The sequence below is a fragment of the Carassius auratus genome, chromosome 31 (genome assembly GCF_003368295.1).
Source record: "Carassius auratus strain Wakin chromosome 31, ASM336829v1, whole genome shotgun sequence".
Taxonomy (NCBI): domain Eukaryota; kingdom Metazoa; phylum Chordata; class Actinopteri; order Cypriniformes; family Cyprinidae; genus Carassius; species Carassius auratus.
Window position 1 is genome coordinate 20,619,973 of NC_039273.1, and position 17,625 is coordinate 20,637,597.

Sequence of the window (17,625 nt, forward strand, 5' to 3'; positions counted from 1 at the left end):
ATTCTGTTAACAGAATCATTCATCCAAAATGAACAGACTATACCTTAACATGATATTGCTGAAGAATGTGTAGATGCCATTTAATTTAACTTGTATATTTAATATTTAAAAAATATACAAAAATATTTTTCAATATTAATATCTGTTTCGCATAAAGTTATCAACTTCTGTAAGAACAAAAAAAAAAAAGCAAGAAAACACTAGCTAATATATATGTGTGTGTGTGTGTGTGTGTGTGTGTTTTCATGCAAGTAATATTTCAGTCATTTAATTTCATTTCTCCGTTGTTCCTTCAGATGCGGTGGGATTATCGTGTTTGATCTTCGGGCTATTCCATTTTGACCTCGGCGACAAACTCAATTCAGTCATCTGTTAGTCTTCATTAAATTAAAACAGTTTCGTGTGGTGAAGCTTTACAATGTGTGAAACAAGTAGGTTTGTTTAATGAAGTTCATCACATCCAATCGTATGGTCGTATTTCCTGGGTCTTAAATTACGATCGGACAACACGGTAATCGAGGCGGTGCTTCACAAACACGGATGCATAAACCGCGATTTTTTTAAACCGTTCACCGTTTATCAGTTTTCGAATTAATACACGTTGTGTTCCGCGAAAGTGTTTAAGTCGGCTGTATTTATCGTTTAACTGAATAAAAAGTTTTTTAACATGCATTGTTCAAATCGAGTGCTAGTTGTCTGGGAAACGGAAACGCGCAAACTAAAGACGCAGGATGTGACTCGCGAGCCAACAATTTCAACTTTAGAAACTTATCTGGGCGACCATGCTTCGGGCTGCCAGAGATAAAGACGGACAGTCCTTAGAAGTTTATTCTGATGATGAATGTAATACTGCATTAGCAGGAAGAATAAACATGTTGGGGAAAATAAATGCAGCTTCGCGTGAGAGCAGCGAAATCCACAGGGAAACGCCTGGGCGGCAACCCGTAACGTTACGCCAGCTCTACTGGAAACACACTCACCTGTGGCCCGCTAGTGTAGTCTCTTGTGCTATTCAGCGTAGTCATCGTATCATTTATCGCTGTGCTCATCTCCTTCTTGTACATCGTATTAAAAGGTAACGTAAAAAACATTTCTTTAAAAAAAAAAAAGAATCTGGGAATTCTTCTCCTGAAGTTCAAGAATGTGCAGTGCCTAATGATATATGCATTGTGCATGTATGTTTGATTTGATTAATAATTTCTTTGATCTATAGATCTATGAGCAGAGAGGGTAACCACTGAAGATGGATCAGAAGTGAGACTCCTAGGTAGGTCCAAATTACACCTAGTGTATTTTAACCTAGTGGCTGCATTGTGAAACAATGCAGGTTTCCTGCAGGTTTTTGGAGTATTTTGGTACTGTCTTCCGTGGCTGGAGCTCTTTGTTGCAGTTTCTCCTGGACCCTAACCTACTTTGACTATTTTGAGCCAGGAATGTTTCCCCCCAACTCCTCTTTCCTCAGCCAGACTCAAGTGAGCCTGTTTTATCTCTTAGCACACATTAAATCACCAAACCATATTCTCTGAGGCAAAAATACTAATAATGTTGCACACTGCCAATAGAGTACTGTGTTTACATACCCCTTGCAGAATATGCAAGATGTTAATAATTTTAGCAAAATATGAAGGAATAAAAATTACATGTTATTCATTTTGTTCTGAATAAGCTGTGATTCAAGGGTAACATTCACTGATGCACAAGAAGCCAATGTGATGCATTATGATCAGTGAGGTATAAACTTAAAAAAAAAATATATATATATATATATTCATAAACATATTGTGTATATATTTATCTCATATTAGATGCATTTGGTGGAGTGCTTCATTGTAGACCTATTATGGTGATTAGCTCGTCAGCACGAAGCACAAACAACAATGCAGGGTATTAATAACTATTACTAAGACCATCATATACATAACATTATAATGAGAACACTATTATAATTAAAATCTTTGAATTTTTAGAGTTTACTTGCTGGGTTTCACTCTGTGGATGCATTGTGTACATTTCCACAGGTTTTGTGATTTATAAAAGAGGATTATCATAGCAGATAAATAATTTTAAAACATTCTGTGAGATGGCATTTCACAAACATTGTGACTGGTTGGGATTGAGTGATACAATGTCTTCTCCTGCTCTTAAAATGCACAAATAGCCTTTCATCCATAATGTCCACATTGAGTTTGCTCTGCAAGTGAGCTGCATGCTGCAATACAAGACTGGCACGTGTTTTGGACAGTTGACGGAATTGTCACTAGCACATAACCAAGCTATTTTAACCCATAAAGTACTGGCCCCTTTTCAGGTCTTCACTGTTTTCAGCTAATGCGCGGCCAGCCGCCTCTCAAACAGCTCGCAACTCTCGAGTATCAGATTGAGTTATTACATATTTGATTAGAATCATTTCCTTATTGTCATCCATGGCACATGCATTTTTATAGGTAGCCTGAGTAATGTTGTGCGATGACTTGCATTATTTTATTTTAATACGCTTTTGGGTAACGCATTACAAACAACAGTTTTTAAAGTCTAATTTGTTAATGCATTAATTAACATGAACTACCATAGAGAAATTATTGTTTATTATGATTTTTATGTTAAAAGTGAATCTAGTGTTGTTTTGTATTGCTAGTGCCATTCCACGTGGTATGAACCGATCTGTGACTTTGGTAAATCGTTACACCCCTTGATTACTGTTGGTAAGGGGTCAAATGTGTAGAAGATGCTAGAAAACCAAAGAATGTGCAGGACATGGAGAATTGAGAGTTAAATGCTCAGGGCAAACAACGGACATTAACAACTATCACAAAACATAAAAACAGTTTTGATCATCCAGGTAACCGCACACAACATTAGGGTATGTAAACTTTGAAACTGATAAATTTGTGCAAGCTTAATCAGGAAGGTACTAAATAGTTTTTTTTTTTAAATGATCTGTCTTTGTTAAAATGGCTATTGCATATTATGCAAGGGATATGTACACATATGAGCAGAGCTTTATGGATAGATAACAATACCATGTCCATTAACTTTTTATATTTCAAAGGTCAAGATAAAATTAAGTAATGTAGGTGCTGTAAGTAGTCACCATCTCCAAATCAAATTATTCTCAATTAATATTAGACATTATACAGTTAGACAAGTTAAAACAGTTTGTTTAAATATAGCCCTCTACACCACGGGAAACCACAGTAAGTACCATTGTATTAAAAGAGCTTTTTTTTTTTTCTATCTGAAATCTAAAAAGGGGCTATTTTCTTAGGTAGTAACCAGATGTATGAAGACATTAAGGCACTTCTGACTCTGTTTGAGTTGTTTCCTGTCTACTATACCTCCATGTGGTTAATTTCAATGGCACCATAGTAATCATTAAATATTTGATTGGATATCTGTAAAGCTCACATAAATTTGTTCTAGACCATTAGAGGTGACCTTATGGTGCTTTGGAAGCCAGTCTGAAGCCAGAAAAAGGGACCTTAAATAAAAATAATGTTTGTTTAGCCATTAACTGCCTTTTCATTAGAAGAAAATTCTTAGAAATTAGATAAGTTCACGTTCATCTGCAGTATAGGCAGATAATCTCAAAATCCAAGAAAAAGTGATCATCATCCAATCACTTCCCTCCAGTCTCACTCATTATCACTGCTGCAGCACCTGCAGCAGTCATCCAACTGATCTTGTGAGCACTATTCATTTATTTCAGTGCTTGATGTCTGATTTCTTTCTACAAGTAGCTGTTTTTTTTTCAATGGCCAGTTCTGCTCAGTAGTGTTATACCCTGAGAGAGTACAAGAGTTATAGGAACATGTTATCAAGGCTGTTCCTCTCGTCTGAGGTTATTCAGCCATTTTTCCTATTTTGTTTTTAGCTGTCAGTGCCTTAGAAGCTTGTCAGCTGGTAAAATAGAAAATTGTTCATATCTCTTTGTGCTGGTTCGACTCGCCCGGGCGAGAGCACAGAGTCAGAGGAGAACAGAAAAGCAATTTTCCTGTAATTGCTTTTCATCTTCAGACCTGAATACTTGCACCAAGCGGAACATTCCAAAACTGTCCCAGAATTGGTCCTCAGGGATTTTGTGTGGCTCAAGCCCCCTCAAATATGTCTAAATGTCCTTTACCCCAACTGCTTATGCTCTTGAAGTAGAGAGTGGTGAGGGAATTTGCCTGAATTTTTAGAGTGTTGCTCTTTCCAAAATCGTCGACTGTCATTTAGCTGGTTTGTTTGTTTGCTTATTTATTTACTGAGGGGTGGGAATTAGTTCACCCAAAAATATGAAAATTCATACATTCAATCATACATCATTCTAATCCTAACCCATACTTTTGACACCTTCGAAACACAAATTAAGATATGTTTATGAAACCTGAGAGATTTCGGTCTCTATTGAAAGTTCACACTACCAAAATTTTGACATTTCAAAAAGTTCATAAAGATATTGTAAAAGTAATCGATATTAATCAAGTGGATTTAATTGAAGTCTTCTGAAGACATGATCACTTTATATGATGAACAATTGTTAATTTAAGCAATGATTCACATATAAACAATACATACATGTAGAATACATCAAAAAAGGTAAATAGAATCTCATGCTGTCACACAAGCATGTTTGAGCCTCCACAAGAACAAGTTTTTTTCTGGCAAGTTAAGCAAGTACAGTTTAGGTTCTCTTCAGAAGACTTTATATATGGATATTTGAAGCATTGACGTTTTGGTAGAATAGACGTGTTTTAAAGAATTTGTAGATTAATTAATTTCTATTTTTGGCAAACCTTCATGACTGCTGTTAACAGGAAGTGTTAACCACAGAAATAATGCCACAACCAACTCAGTAAGACCTGCATATCACAAGGTGCACACTGGAGCTGGTGAAACCCTAGAAACTGTTTCGTCTCCATGGTTAGTAAGTAAACTGACTGACACTGAGGAAAAATAATGAACGTAGGTGCAGATATAGAGCATTAGTCACTCCCTCAGTGGTTTACCCACTGCATAAATGAGGAAGTGTTTGGAAGGTGTGATGAATTGCTGTTAGCACATCAGACTGAATTCTGTTGTATTTCCAGTGACCTTAGTACTTCTGACATTTATTAGCTGGAGTTTTGTGTACATTGGATAGAAGTCACGTGGACAGAGAGGGATGCTGTGACAAGCTGTTGCTGTTTACAGATTGAATATACTTTGAAATTACCTCAATTTAAATTTAACGATCCAGTCACGAGGAGACCTATGCTTTTAGAAAGACTTCAGAGGACACTCAACTGATAACATCCTCTAATGAATATTGAACAGTGACCTAAAACTGAACTAAAAATAATTCAGCCTAACATATTACGGAACAACATTTTAACACGGTTCTCTAAAGTTGTTTTTCAACTCTAATTAATTCATGCTGGATGGCACCCCTGAACTTCTCATTCATATGAAGTGGTGAAAAGACAGGGAGCCCCATTTGAAGCAAGCTGAAATGACTTTCCTCCACTAACTTTTGACTTTTGCAAATGAGTATAAGGCTGTACTCCAATTTATGAATCTATAAGCCAGATTCTGATTGGCTTTTTGGGAGGAACGTTATTGATCATGTCTGGAGGCTTGGCGATAAAACCCAGGGTCACTTCATCGCCAAACGAGTTGGTTATCTAATCACACAGCGGTTCTCTGACGATGTCTGTAACCCAACTTACACAGCCGACTCGGAACGTGATCAGGCTATCGACCAGCTTGCAGCCGGATGGGGTGTTATTGACTGACCCCCACGGAACTGTGACTGGGTCTGCTTGTTCCTTCACGCTTGCATAGCTCCAGTTCACCACCACAAAACAGCAGTGGTCGGCACCCACTCTGTCCTATTGGCATTCTCCATGTCAGTTTTCAATGTATGTCACAGCGCTGCTCTGCCAGTTAGCCTTTTGCATTATCCTCAAATGCTAATAAAAGCTTTCCTCTTTTTTTTTCCAGATATGCACAAATGTATTAGTAGAATGCACCCATCACTTTGTTTCCATAGAAACCCAACCTTTCAATCAGCGGGTGCCTATGGTCACAGTCAGTTGTTTGTGGCTCTGTCTCCATCAGATAAGCTTTACATTATCTGCTTCCATTGTAGGTGAGGTTCAGGGAGTTCACTCCACAACAATTGAGCTGCTGAATTTACTGGGTAATAGAAATTATTATATTATTTCTTTCAGTGAATTGGCTTTTTAGTCGTGTCATTCCCTGATGGGGTGTAAGAAAATACCGATACATGGGAGTATCGCAATTTTTTTTTATGATAGTGTATCAATTCTCAAAAACAGAATATTGATATAAAAAATATCATGGTCTCTGTGATTCCACGCAGGACATAAATGCAAACTGAAAAATCTGTGAAATACAAGTTGAAAGGTTCAGAGAATGATCAGCATCTGAAATTAATTAATTGTTTTTTGTTGTCTTTAGGAATCTTGCAAGCACTTTTTTTTTTCATTGATTATTAAAGGGTCAGTTCACCCAAAAAGGAAAATCACCCTCAAAGCATCCTAGGTGTCTTTGACTTTCTTCTTTCAGACGAATCCAATCGAAGTTATGTAAAAAATTGTCCTGGCCACTCCAAGCCTTTCAGTGGGGGTAAAGCGGATGTTGGTTGTCAACCGTATAGAAGAAGTTAAATAGTGTGTGCATCGATAATAAAATGTCCCTCACATTAGGGCTGCACATTTAACTGCAATTAAATCGCAAAAACAATGAATCACGATTAGGCAGAAGCTGCGATTATCATGCACATCTTCCAGTGAAGCACAGTTCTGTGATCGGTAGTAAAAATCTGAAGGCCAGAGAGCACTCTCGCACTGAAAAAATGCTTTCATGGATTCAACGTGACTAATAAACACACGATTACGGCAATATATTGTTTATCTGAGTTATTATTATTATCATTATCATCTTAAAGTATATCTATAATGATATTCTAATCGACAAAGCCGAGTATTGTGTGCCTTAATTATTCTGTTTAAGAAGCCACATCTCAAAGAACGATTTAATTCAAACATTCAACTGACGTTATGAAGTGAGGTTTGGAATAAAATCATGTAAAAAAAAAAAAAAAAAAAAAGTGCTTCCCACGTGCTCTCAGATGGAGCAGCATTTACTACACAGAGCCATAGTTCACTGATAAGATACGCAAACCGCTTTCATTATCGCAAACAATTTTGTTGATTTCATGATCCGACGATTATATCGTCTGTGATTATGAATGCGATTTTGTATAGCTTGTCAGAGAACTACGGCTGTGTAGTTAATGCTGCTCCACATGTAAGCAGGTGATGGAGATTCACTGCTAATCACAGAACCAGCTTTACTGACAAAATGTGCATGGCAATTTAACCATGTTCAATTAATCGTGCAGCCCTACCTCACATGGCTACAGGGGGTAAATATAGGCCTCCTGTAGCGAATTCATGTAGTTTTGTAAGATATTTCAAATGTAATAAACACTTTTACAAAAACTTTTCCATCTTACACGGAAGTCATTCTGGCAGATGACGTAAGATAAGACATTGTGTGATAAGTGATAAAAACAAAATGCCGTTTACGATTTAGAAGCTCAAAATGAGGATTCGTAAAGAAAAATTATGGAGGATTTCAATATAAGCCAAGAAGAGACTGGTTTTACTTTGCTTCTTTCTTTCTTTCTCTCTTTCTTTCTCTTTCTTTTCTTTTAAATGCCATACCAGCTTATAAGGCTATATTCATGGTGAGAATAGCTTTGTTAAAGTAAGTTTCAAGTTTACTTTATTTATATAGCACATTTAAAATGGCCACAAGACTGACCAAAGTGCTTTACAGTAAGAAAAATCATGAAATTTAGTGCAACCAGAAAATCAAAACACAGAAAATACAATAGGCAAGAATATAATCATAAAAGGCCAATGAAAACAAATGTTTTTTTTTTTTTTAAAGACTTAAAAATAGACCGGCTAGGGGCCATTATGATCTCCACTAGCAAGTCATTCTAAAGACGAAGCCTAATTACGTAGAAGGCACGGTCACCTCTACGCTTGAGTCTGGTATGCGGAATTAAAAGAAGGTTCTGGTTACAAGATCTCAGGCTTCTCAAGGGGATGTACCGATACAGCAATTCAGATAAATAAACAGGAGCTTCATTGTGCAGAGATTTAAAAACAAATAATACGATTCTAAAATGTATTCTAAATTGAATAGGCAACCAATGAAGTGCCTTCAAGAGGGCCTTCAATGAAGGGCCTTCAAAGAGGTTTAACATGATCCCTTTTTTTCTTTTTTAAAAGGAATCTAGAGGCTGCCATCTGGACCAATTGAAGATGAGCAAAGTTTTGAAGATGCCACAGTATAAAGAGTTAAAATAATAGAGATGCAATGTAACAAAAGCATGAACCGCCATCTCCCAAAGTCTTGCCAGTGAGAAAGTGTTTAATTTTTGCAAGTTTATAGAGCTGATTTTTTTTTTCAGCAAAATGAGAGGGGTAGGATACATGAGCTGACTTTGTTTCCTTTGCTCATGTACGTTTCAGAGGTGCACGCATGATGCATACATCCTTGTCATCTGCCTGAACATCTTCGCTTACCAGAGTCACTGGAAGTGAGAAAAAAAGTGTTTTACATTTGAAATATGGATATATATTTTACAAAAATGCATGGATTTGCTACAAGAGGCCTTTATTCACCACCCGGAACCATGTGAGGGACGTTTTATTATGGATGAATGCACGTTATTTCATGTCTTCTGAACCTGCTTACCACCATTAAAAGGCTGGGAGGAGCCAGGACAATTTTAAGTATGACTCCAATTGGATTCGTCTGAATATACACCTAGGATGCTTTGAGGGTGAGTAAAACACTAACCCTTTAAGCAGATGTAATTTATTTATTTTTTTCCAGATCAAAATGTTATGTCATTGTATGTCACAATTGTAGACTTGTAGACTGTGAACCTTTAAAGCAGGGTCTAAAAATATATATGGTCTTTTTATAAAATGCATATTGTACATATACATTTAACTAAAATATTTACTGCAAGCACTTTTATTTTTCCTCCTTTACTCATGCTACACAAAATGTGGTTCAGTAACGTTGAATGTTACAGGGACTTATTATTGCAAATGCAGATCCCACTGTGTTCAGGTTAAACTATTTATTTATTCTTTTTTTTTTTTTAAGGTTTGCATATGATGGTGTGTTCTTAATGACAGCTTTCCTAAAATATAAATCCTATTCCTAAAATAAGAAATTTCCCAATATATTCCCAATACATTTCCCAATGTATCACATTGTATTGCAATATATCATATCGCAACTCCTGTATCGTGATATGTATCATATCGCCAGATTATTGCTAATACACAGCCCTATTCCCTGATCTCAAATTCGTAAATTATCTGAAGGGATGGCCTTAATTATAATTAGTTCCCAAACTATTTTTCCCCATTGATATGTTGGGAAATGCCTGGCTCCCTATTGTTTCATGTCAAGGCTGCTGTCTGTCTAATGTGTGTCATTAAATCTGTTGTGTCTATGAGAGATAAATGTTAGTGCTTCCTGGCTTTAAAAAAGCTAAGACAGACACAAGCTGTAATATCTGAGCATGTTATATGTCTGGTTCAGACTTATCATTGAAAATGAGCCTTAATATATCATGGTCAAGTCCCGTTGATGTAATTTAGAAATCTGCTTGTCCAGGTCCAAAAGCTCTATCAGATTCCAAAAGAAAGCAATGAACAAAGCTCATCTACACTTACGGTGAATGTTATTCAAATTTGACAGTTTCTAAAATAGCAATAAACATTAAGGAAATCTGATATAAAAAATTAAATAAAAATAATAATAAAGACTAGGGATGCACGATATTGGATTTTGGCCGATATTCGATATGCCGATATTTTCTAAATAATTTTGGCCGATGCCGATACCGATATCGATATATATACAAATATATACTGATATATTTACAAATATATATACTGATATATTTAAACTTTAATTTTACTGAAGAGAAATCCATGTATCTATTCTGTACTGATTCTACCATAAATTTATTATTTTACAAATGTAGACAGACATTCACATCTGAAAAACAGGTCAATTATTTCACTTGGAGAATATCGGTTTGGCTCATCGGCAGAAATATTCATATCGGCCGATACCGATAATGGTCATTTTAAGCTTTTATCGGCCGATACCGATATTGTGCCGATATTATCGTGCATCCCTAATAAAGACCTTTCAAGGCTTTCTTCATCATGATATGTTGTATCACCCTGACATTTGAAATTCTGAAATTAAAAACATGATTGTTGTAGAAGAGGTCAAATTTGACAATTTGTCACGTTGGAGCAGATCTTCACTCCTGAACCTGCTACTCTAAAAGCATGTTCAAATTAACCGTTAAAAAGGACTCATGGGAGTGGTTAACGTGGGACATCTGGATGTCTCATAATGGGATTTTTATTGGCCTCTGCACTCACTAGAGTAGAGTAATGGCCAGCTGATATGATCAATGCACTTGTCCATATTCCATACGCTGTCCTCAGTTTTGTTTGTTCCGTGTGCTTTTAAATTTCCTGCATTGGAGTAAGACACCTCTAGAGAGTAACGGGCAGATTGAATGGTAGTACATACAGCTGTGCAATTAATTGGATAAACAATTTTGATATTATTATAGCTGTTACAATTACAAGTGTATGGATTACAGTACCTCACTAAGGTCTACGTCTGTTGCATAAGTTTCTATTTCCAATAGTGTGTTTTTTGCATCGGTTGAGCATTGTTACAATTCATAGACACCAGTTGTGCGCAAGAGATGTTTTTTTAATTAATTACTTTAGAACTAAAGTGAAAAGCATTGTTGGATTCACTGTAAACCATTAGCAATCCCATTATGATCAAAGAGGCACAGACACAGTGTAAATAAGATCCATTACAGCATAAACTGCTTCGTTAATTATATTGATGATTTCTTAGGGGTCCAGACCTCAGTAACTAGTCTGAACAAAAGACTAGAATACAAAACACAACTTTTTCCCAGATTTGCAGTCTAGAAGAGTCGACTCTAGTTGCCAAAAGTCAGAGCCAGTCTGCAGAGCTTTGGCAGATGACAGATTGACACAGAAAAAATGTGAGGTTCATGATGGACTTCAGACTATAATTCATCTAGTTGAGTGATATCAGACATCTTTGACATTTTAAGACAATTAGAACACATATTTTTTTTCATAAATACTACTTCTAGCGACAATGCATGTTTTGCTGAGTTTGTTGTGTTCAGAATGACTTAAGTCTGGTAGTGTGTGATTTTCAGTCGTTTAGTGAATGATGTTCTCTGTAACCATTTACGAAGTCAGTAGGTGTTTGATGTCCAGTTTTTAAAATATGTTCAGATTTTAAATGTCCAGTGTATTCCTGCCTTAAAGGATCAAAAAGTTGCCTAAATCTTTAAATTTGCTGTGACTAGGGCTGGGCGATATATCTAACGATATGATCATGCGCATCTAATCAGTAAAGCTGCTTCCGTGATTACCGCTAAAATTGCCATCACCTGCTTGTAATTGGAATAGCATTTAATAAACAGAGCTGTAGATCGCTGACAAGCTATGCAATATCGCGTTCATTATCCCAGATGAATCGCCTTCGATAATGAACTTGATATTGCGTAGCTTGTCAGCGATCTACGGCTCTGTCTATTAAATGCTACTCCAATTATAAGCAGGTGATGGCGATTTAGCTGTAATCACGGAACCAGATTTAATGACTAGATGTGCATAATCATATCGTTAGATATAACGCCCAGCCCTAGCAGTTACCGCTTTAGTGAAGTGACGTGTGGCTAATTATGGTTACCCATACTCGGAATTTGTGCATCTCTGCATTTGACCAATCCAAGTGACACACACACACACACACACAGTGAACACACTCTTGTAGCAGTGGGCAGCCATATTGCAGTGCCTGGGGAGTAGTTGGGGTTTGGTGCCTTTCTCAGTCATGGTATTGAGGGTGGAAGAGAACACTGGTCATTCACATAAACTCCTTTGGGTTACAAGTCCAACTATTTAACCATTAGGCTACGACTGACCCACTAGTAATACTAGAATGGTTCCATTCTATTATAACTTGTTTCTTAATTTAAAGGTATAATTTATTCAGACATTTTTGAAGAAATAGATTTTTCAGGTTGCTAAGCAGGCTATTGTAAAATCGAAATTTACACCCTATCTAAAGCAATTCAGGAACACATTCAGTAAACAATAGGGGTGGAACAATACATGTATTCGTATACGCACATCTCGGTTTGGTGCATGAGGCCTTACAATGAATACAGACAATTCATCCCCAATCCAGAAGGGGTGCCCGCAACAATGCAACACGGTTTGATAACCGGCCTCCTGCAGAATAACTGCAAATGCCGTGAGTTGCGCACTTGAAAACAAAGGCCGTTAGGCAGTGACCATGTGCTGATTCTGAATGCGTCTCTTAACAGACTGACAAAGGAGTATAGTTTAAAGGGTTAGTTCAGCCAAATATTAAAATTGTCATTAATAACTTACCCTCATGTTGTTCCAAACCCGTAAGACCTCCGTTTATCTTTGGAACACAGTTTAAGATATTTAAGATTTAGTCCGAGAGCTCTCAGTCCCTCCATTGAAGCTGTGTGAACGGTATACTGTCCATGTCCAGAAAGGTAATAAAAACATCATCAAAGTAGTCCATGTGACATCAGAGGGTCAGTTCGAATTTTTCGAAGCATCGAAAATACATTTTGGTCCAAAAATAGCACAAACTACGACTTTATTCATCATTGTCTTCTCTTCCGTGTCTGTTGTGAGAGAGAGTTCAAAACAAAGCAGTTTGTGATATCCAGTTCTCGAACGAATAATTCGATGTAACCGGATCTTTTTGAACCAGTTCACCAAATCGAACTGAATCGTTTTGAAACGGTTCGCGTCTCCAATACGCATTAATCCAAAGCTTAAGCTGTTAACTTTTTTAATGTGGCTGACACTCCCTCTGAGTTCAAACAAACCAATATCCCGGAGTAATTCATGTAGTCAAACAGTACACTGACTGAACTGCTGTGAAGGGTTTGGAACAACATAAGGGTAAGTTGTTAATGACGTAATTTTAGTATTTGGCTGAATTAACCCTTTAAAGGTTTACGCACTCAACTGTTTGTGTAATGGAGCTTTATGCTCGTGTATCCTACCGCTCTCATTCGGCACAAATCCAAATGTTCAATAGTCAAGTAAGGTGACCCATACCGTATTTTCCGGACTATAAGTCGCACTTTTTTCATAGTTTGGCTGGTCCTGCGACTTATAGTCAGGTGCGACTTATCAAAATTAATTTGACATGAACCAAGAGAAATTAACTAAAAGAAATAAACCAAGAGTTCACATTACCATCTACAGCCACGAGAGGGCGTTCTATGCTGCTCAGTGACCCTGTAGTCTACACTGAAGACATAGAGCGCCCTCTCGTGGCTGTAGACGGTAATGTTTTCTCTTGGTTCTTGGTTCTAAATAAATGTGACTTATAGTCCAGTGCGATTTATGTTTTTTCCCCATCATGACGCATTTTTTAACTGATGCGGCTTATACTCAGGTGCGACTAATAGTCCTAATACGGTATTTAGAATTCGTCCTCTGCATTTAACCCATCCAAAGTATATACACACAGCAGTGAACACACACATACACCGTGAACACACACCCAGAGCAGTGGGCAGTTATTTATGCTGCGGCGCCCGGGTAGCGGTTAGGGGTTTGGTGCCTTGCTCAAAGGCACCTCAGTTGTGGTATTGCCGGCCCGAAACTCAAACCCACAACCTTAGGATTAGGAGTCAAACTCTCTAACCATTAGGCCATGACTTCCCCCATATCTGAATGCTAAACTATTATTTATTTTTTAAATTATAGGCTTTGTACTTCAGTTCCAACCCTTGTTTATCTGTAAACTAAATAAAATACATTGCAGAAAAGTATTCCTTGTATGTAGGCTATAAATGTACTGCAGATTATATATATTTAACAATGTAATAATATTTAGTATCTTAACATCTAGGTGGAAAAAAGTTGTAATTTGTACTACTTTTCTTTTCTAAATAAATGAAAAGAATCAGAGCATAGTAAATTATTATTTTTTTTTTTGTTGTTGTAATGAAATCATATTGAACGGTGACCCCTGAAACTGAGGTACATACCAAACCGTGACATCTGTGTACCGTTCCACCCCTAGTAAACGAACAAGCAAACAATGGCAAGGACTATAATCAGCTTATGATATAATCAAATTATGATTTGTTATAGTCAGGCTGTGGACTAATGTCATTTGAATGTTTGTGTTTTGGTTTTGCAGAAGTATGACCGGACATTCTTTCCACATGGGCTACAGTTTTGGCAATACTCAACGGCATAGTAGCTGCGCTCACTCTTATATGGTATCTCGCCTGATGCATCTCCACTACGGCCCATATGTGGATACCTTGACTGACATTTAACTTGCAGGTTCCAGGAAGAGATTCCAAGTTTAAATAGTTCACCCCAAAACGAAAATTTCCTTAAGATTTAGATGAGTTTGCTTCTTCATCGGAACTTCCGCACCAGTGGATCCTCCATCCCATAATTTTCATTTTTGGTTGAACAATTGCTTTAGTGGCAGAAGGAGCTGACAAATAAAGTTACTAATATAACTACAGATAAAACTTTTTTTTTTTTAAATGGCTCAAAAACAAACACATAGGATAGAATTCTAGTTGTATTACATTAAATTTTCTTAGTAATTCAGACAAGTACAGTGTTTTATTTTTTTAGAGGATTTCTCACATTTTCTTATGTTAATTTGACAAATTCAATGAACGCACAATGGTTTCTTAATGGACTACATTTTATAAAAAAATAATTGAATATAATAGCTAAGTCAGGGTCTCTTTGTTACCTTGTTATTTTGTCTTCTAAAAGGCTTTTATTACAGAATCCCATGCAAGCAGCTTTTTAACATTACAATAGCAGTGCAGTTGATCTGCTTTTTTCCCTTTTTGATGTCATTCATTGTCAGTGTGCCAACACATAGATGCTGTTTAAGTCTTTCTCAATAAATTGGATTAGCATTTTAGGACCTCTGCTCCGCAAAGACTAGAGTCCCTTTGCAGTCATGCTTTATTAAAGCAGGAAGTTGCTGCTCTATTGAGTGTTTTAATGGGGGAAATCATTAATACAATAGCTGTTTTGGGGTTGATGGAGAGTGACCGTGCTTAAGCTTTGGTGAGAGCCTGGGAGAAGGTCAGAGAGTGTAGACGTGTGAATTTAATTTATGACTTTAATTATTTGATGCAGACTCTGCCAGGCCATTATTACTTATTCCTTCTTCATTAGATTAGCAAGCCCTTTAGCAAATCATTTCAGCTAGCACTAATGCACTGGTCTATCTCGTATATATGGAGTTTTAATGTACTGCCGCCTCATGTGTGAGTGTGTTCTTTTTTGTATCCGTGGCAACAGCATCCTATAATTTGTTTTCCCTTACAGGACATTTCCATCTCTAGATTTAATACATTTAAATAGACATGAATTCCGGTTTGTTGTGATGATTGCTTTACACCAAATACACGAAATAATGTTCTTTTTGGCAAAGTCATATGACCCCTTTAATGCTTTTTCTATCAAGGTGAAGGTCTGTCTGGGGTAAACCATGATGCAGTGCAACTGTCACAAACAATATCCTGTCCCGAAGCCACCTCATTTGAAGGTTGAGTGGTTTGCTTGCTTGTTTTCCTGCCATTTAAATAATCAGGGATGAAAAAACAACACTGGAATATTTTTTGCTTACCCAAGAGGTAGGATATTGTGTCAAATAATGCTTGTAGAATTTATATTGTAAGAAAAAAAATCAAATTTAAATGAAAAAATATATATATTTTTTTGTTTTATTTTTAAATCTTTCACATTTCACTCTAGCACTAGTTATGTGTGCTTGCTTTTCTCATAAAATGGAAAAAATATTTTATGCCTCCACATAAAATCATAATTTGTTGCAATTCATAAAAACTAATAGAAACATCTGTTTTGCAGTTTGAGGTGAGTGCTTCTGAAGCTCTCCGTTATGGCCTAAGGGCGCCGCTGCGGTTCAGAATGCACTGTGCAGACATGAGCACGAGTGGCAGTCGATATGGAAGCATTTACTATGTTGCCTTTTTACTTGTCACCCCAAAGGCTAGTTTTCACGAAAGGGCAACGAGACATGTAATCTTTCCGCAGAATAAAAAATTACACCCACGGCTCACTGCGTGGCTGACAAGATCGACTCTTAATCTGTCTGATTCTCATCAAAAAAAATAAAAATAAAATGCACTACACAAAATAATGACAGAGCCGCAATTCACCAAGGTGTAATAAAGTTCCAGCCCTGGGCTTGAATTAATGGAATTGTGCATGCCATCACAACCATATCCATCATTGATGATTAATATTGACGTGGTTATGTATAATGGCAAATTCTCTGATGTTATATGAAATTGTTTGAAAAATGTTTGAATTTATATACAGGGGAATAGGAAATATTCAGGGTAAAGGGTAACAGTAATAAAAAATTACGATTTTTTTTTTAATTATATTTTTGTTCTTTTAAAAAAAAATAATAGCCTTTTTTCTCATTAAAAAAAATAATATTTTAATTAAATAAAATCTGATAGGAAATATAGACCAGTAATGCTGGTGAACGATTACAAAGAAACCGCAAGTAACACATTAAGCATGAAGTTTTGAAGCAGAAAGTGTGAAAAAGTAATTTTTAACTATTTCAGTAATCTTTGTTTTACTTTGAAAAATCATTTTTGTCAATTTGACTTGTTTTGTATAAGATGTAAAATCCATGGAGCAAATTAAACCAGCAGATGCTCTTACAAGTTTTAGTGTGCAAATCCATCAAGGCAGTTAATGGGCCAGCTCAGTGTTTGGCCTTTTCCCCCTCGCTTAGTGCTTTCCATCTGTCTTTCTTTACCCACTGATCTGGCGATGACATTAGACCTGACTCCTTTGATGCCATCATCTCGGTCATCTCTTGCTTTGCGTCATGAACTCCACCATCACAAAACCAAACCAAACAGACAGCGAGCGGGAGTTCATTTTTTCAGTCAGCAATAACGTAGAATCTGCCTTGTTTTGGCTGTCTGTTGGATGTGGAGTTGGACAAGCTGAATGAAAACAGAGATAATGTGTGTTGCTTAGATACTGGCTAGAATGAGATAAAAATATCTGGTGTTGGCCGTGGTCTGACTCCACATGAAGAGCTCCATGGAATATAAATAATAAACTATTATAATTTTGGAGTTTTGTTAACCTTTTATCTTTTTTTATTTGGTTTTTATGTTAAATGTCTGTACAGTTTTTATTAATTAGTATATTTTTAGTTTCTGTGATCTATTTAAAGATTTTGTTTTATTAATCTCTTTAATTAGTTTTAATAAATAATAGAACCAATGTTTTATTATTATTATTATTATTTATTTCAGGCTGTTTATTTATGGATTTATTTTCCAAATTTCCAAACAGTCAATTTTTTTATTATGACAGAGCATTTATTCCTTGGATTCCTAAAAGGGGTATTTCACAGTGATGC

At 36.4% G+C, this 17,625-nt stretch overlaps 1 long non-coding RNA gene across 1 annotated transcript; it reads left to right on the forward strand.

Annotated features, from left to right (window-relative positions):
- The first annotated feature begins 233 nt into the window (after nucleotides 1-233).
- LOC113050781 (uncharacterized) lies at nucleotides 234-14,926 on the forward strand. The gene is made up of 3 exons (XR_003276819.1): nucleotides 234-1,075; nucleotides 1,214-1,267; nucleotides 14,368-14,926. It is a non-coding gene; the product is annotated as an uncharacterized LOC113050781 (long non-coding RNA).
- The last annotated feature ends 2,699 nt before the right edge of the window (nucleotides 14,927-17,625 follow it).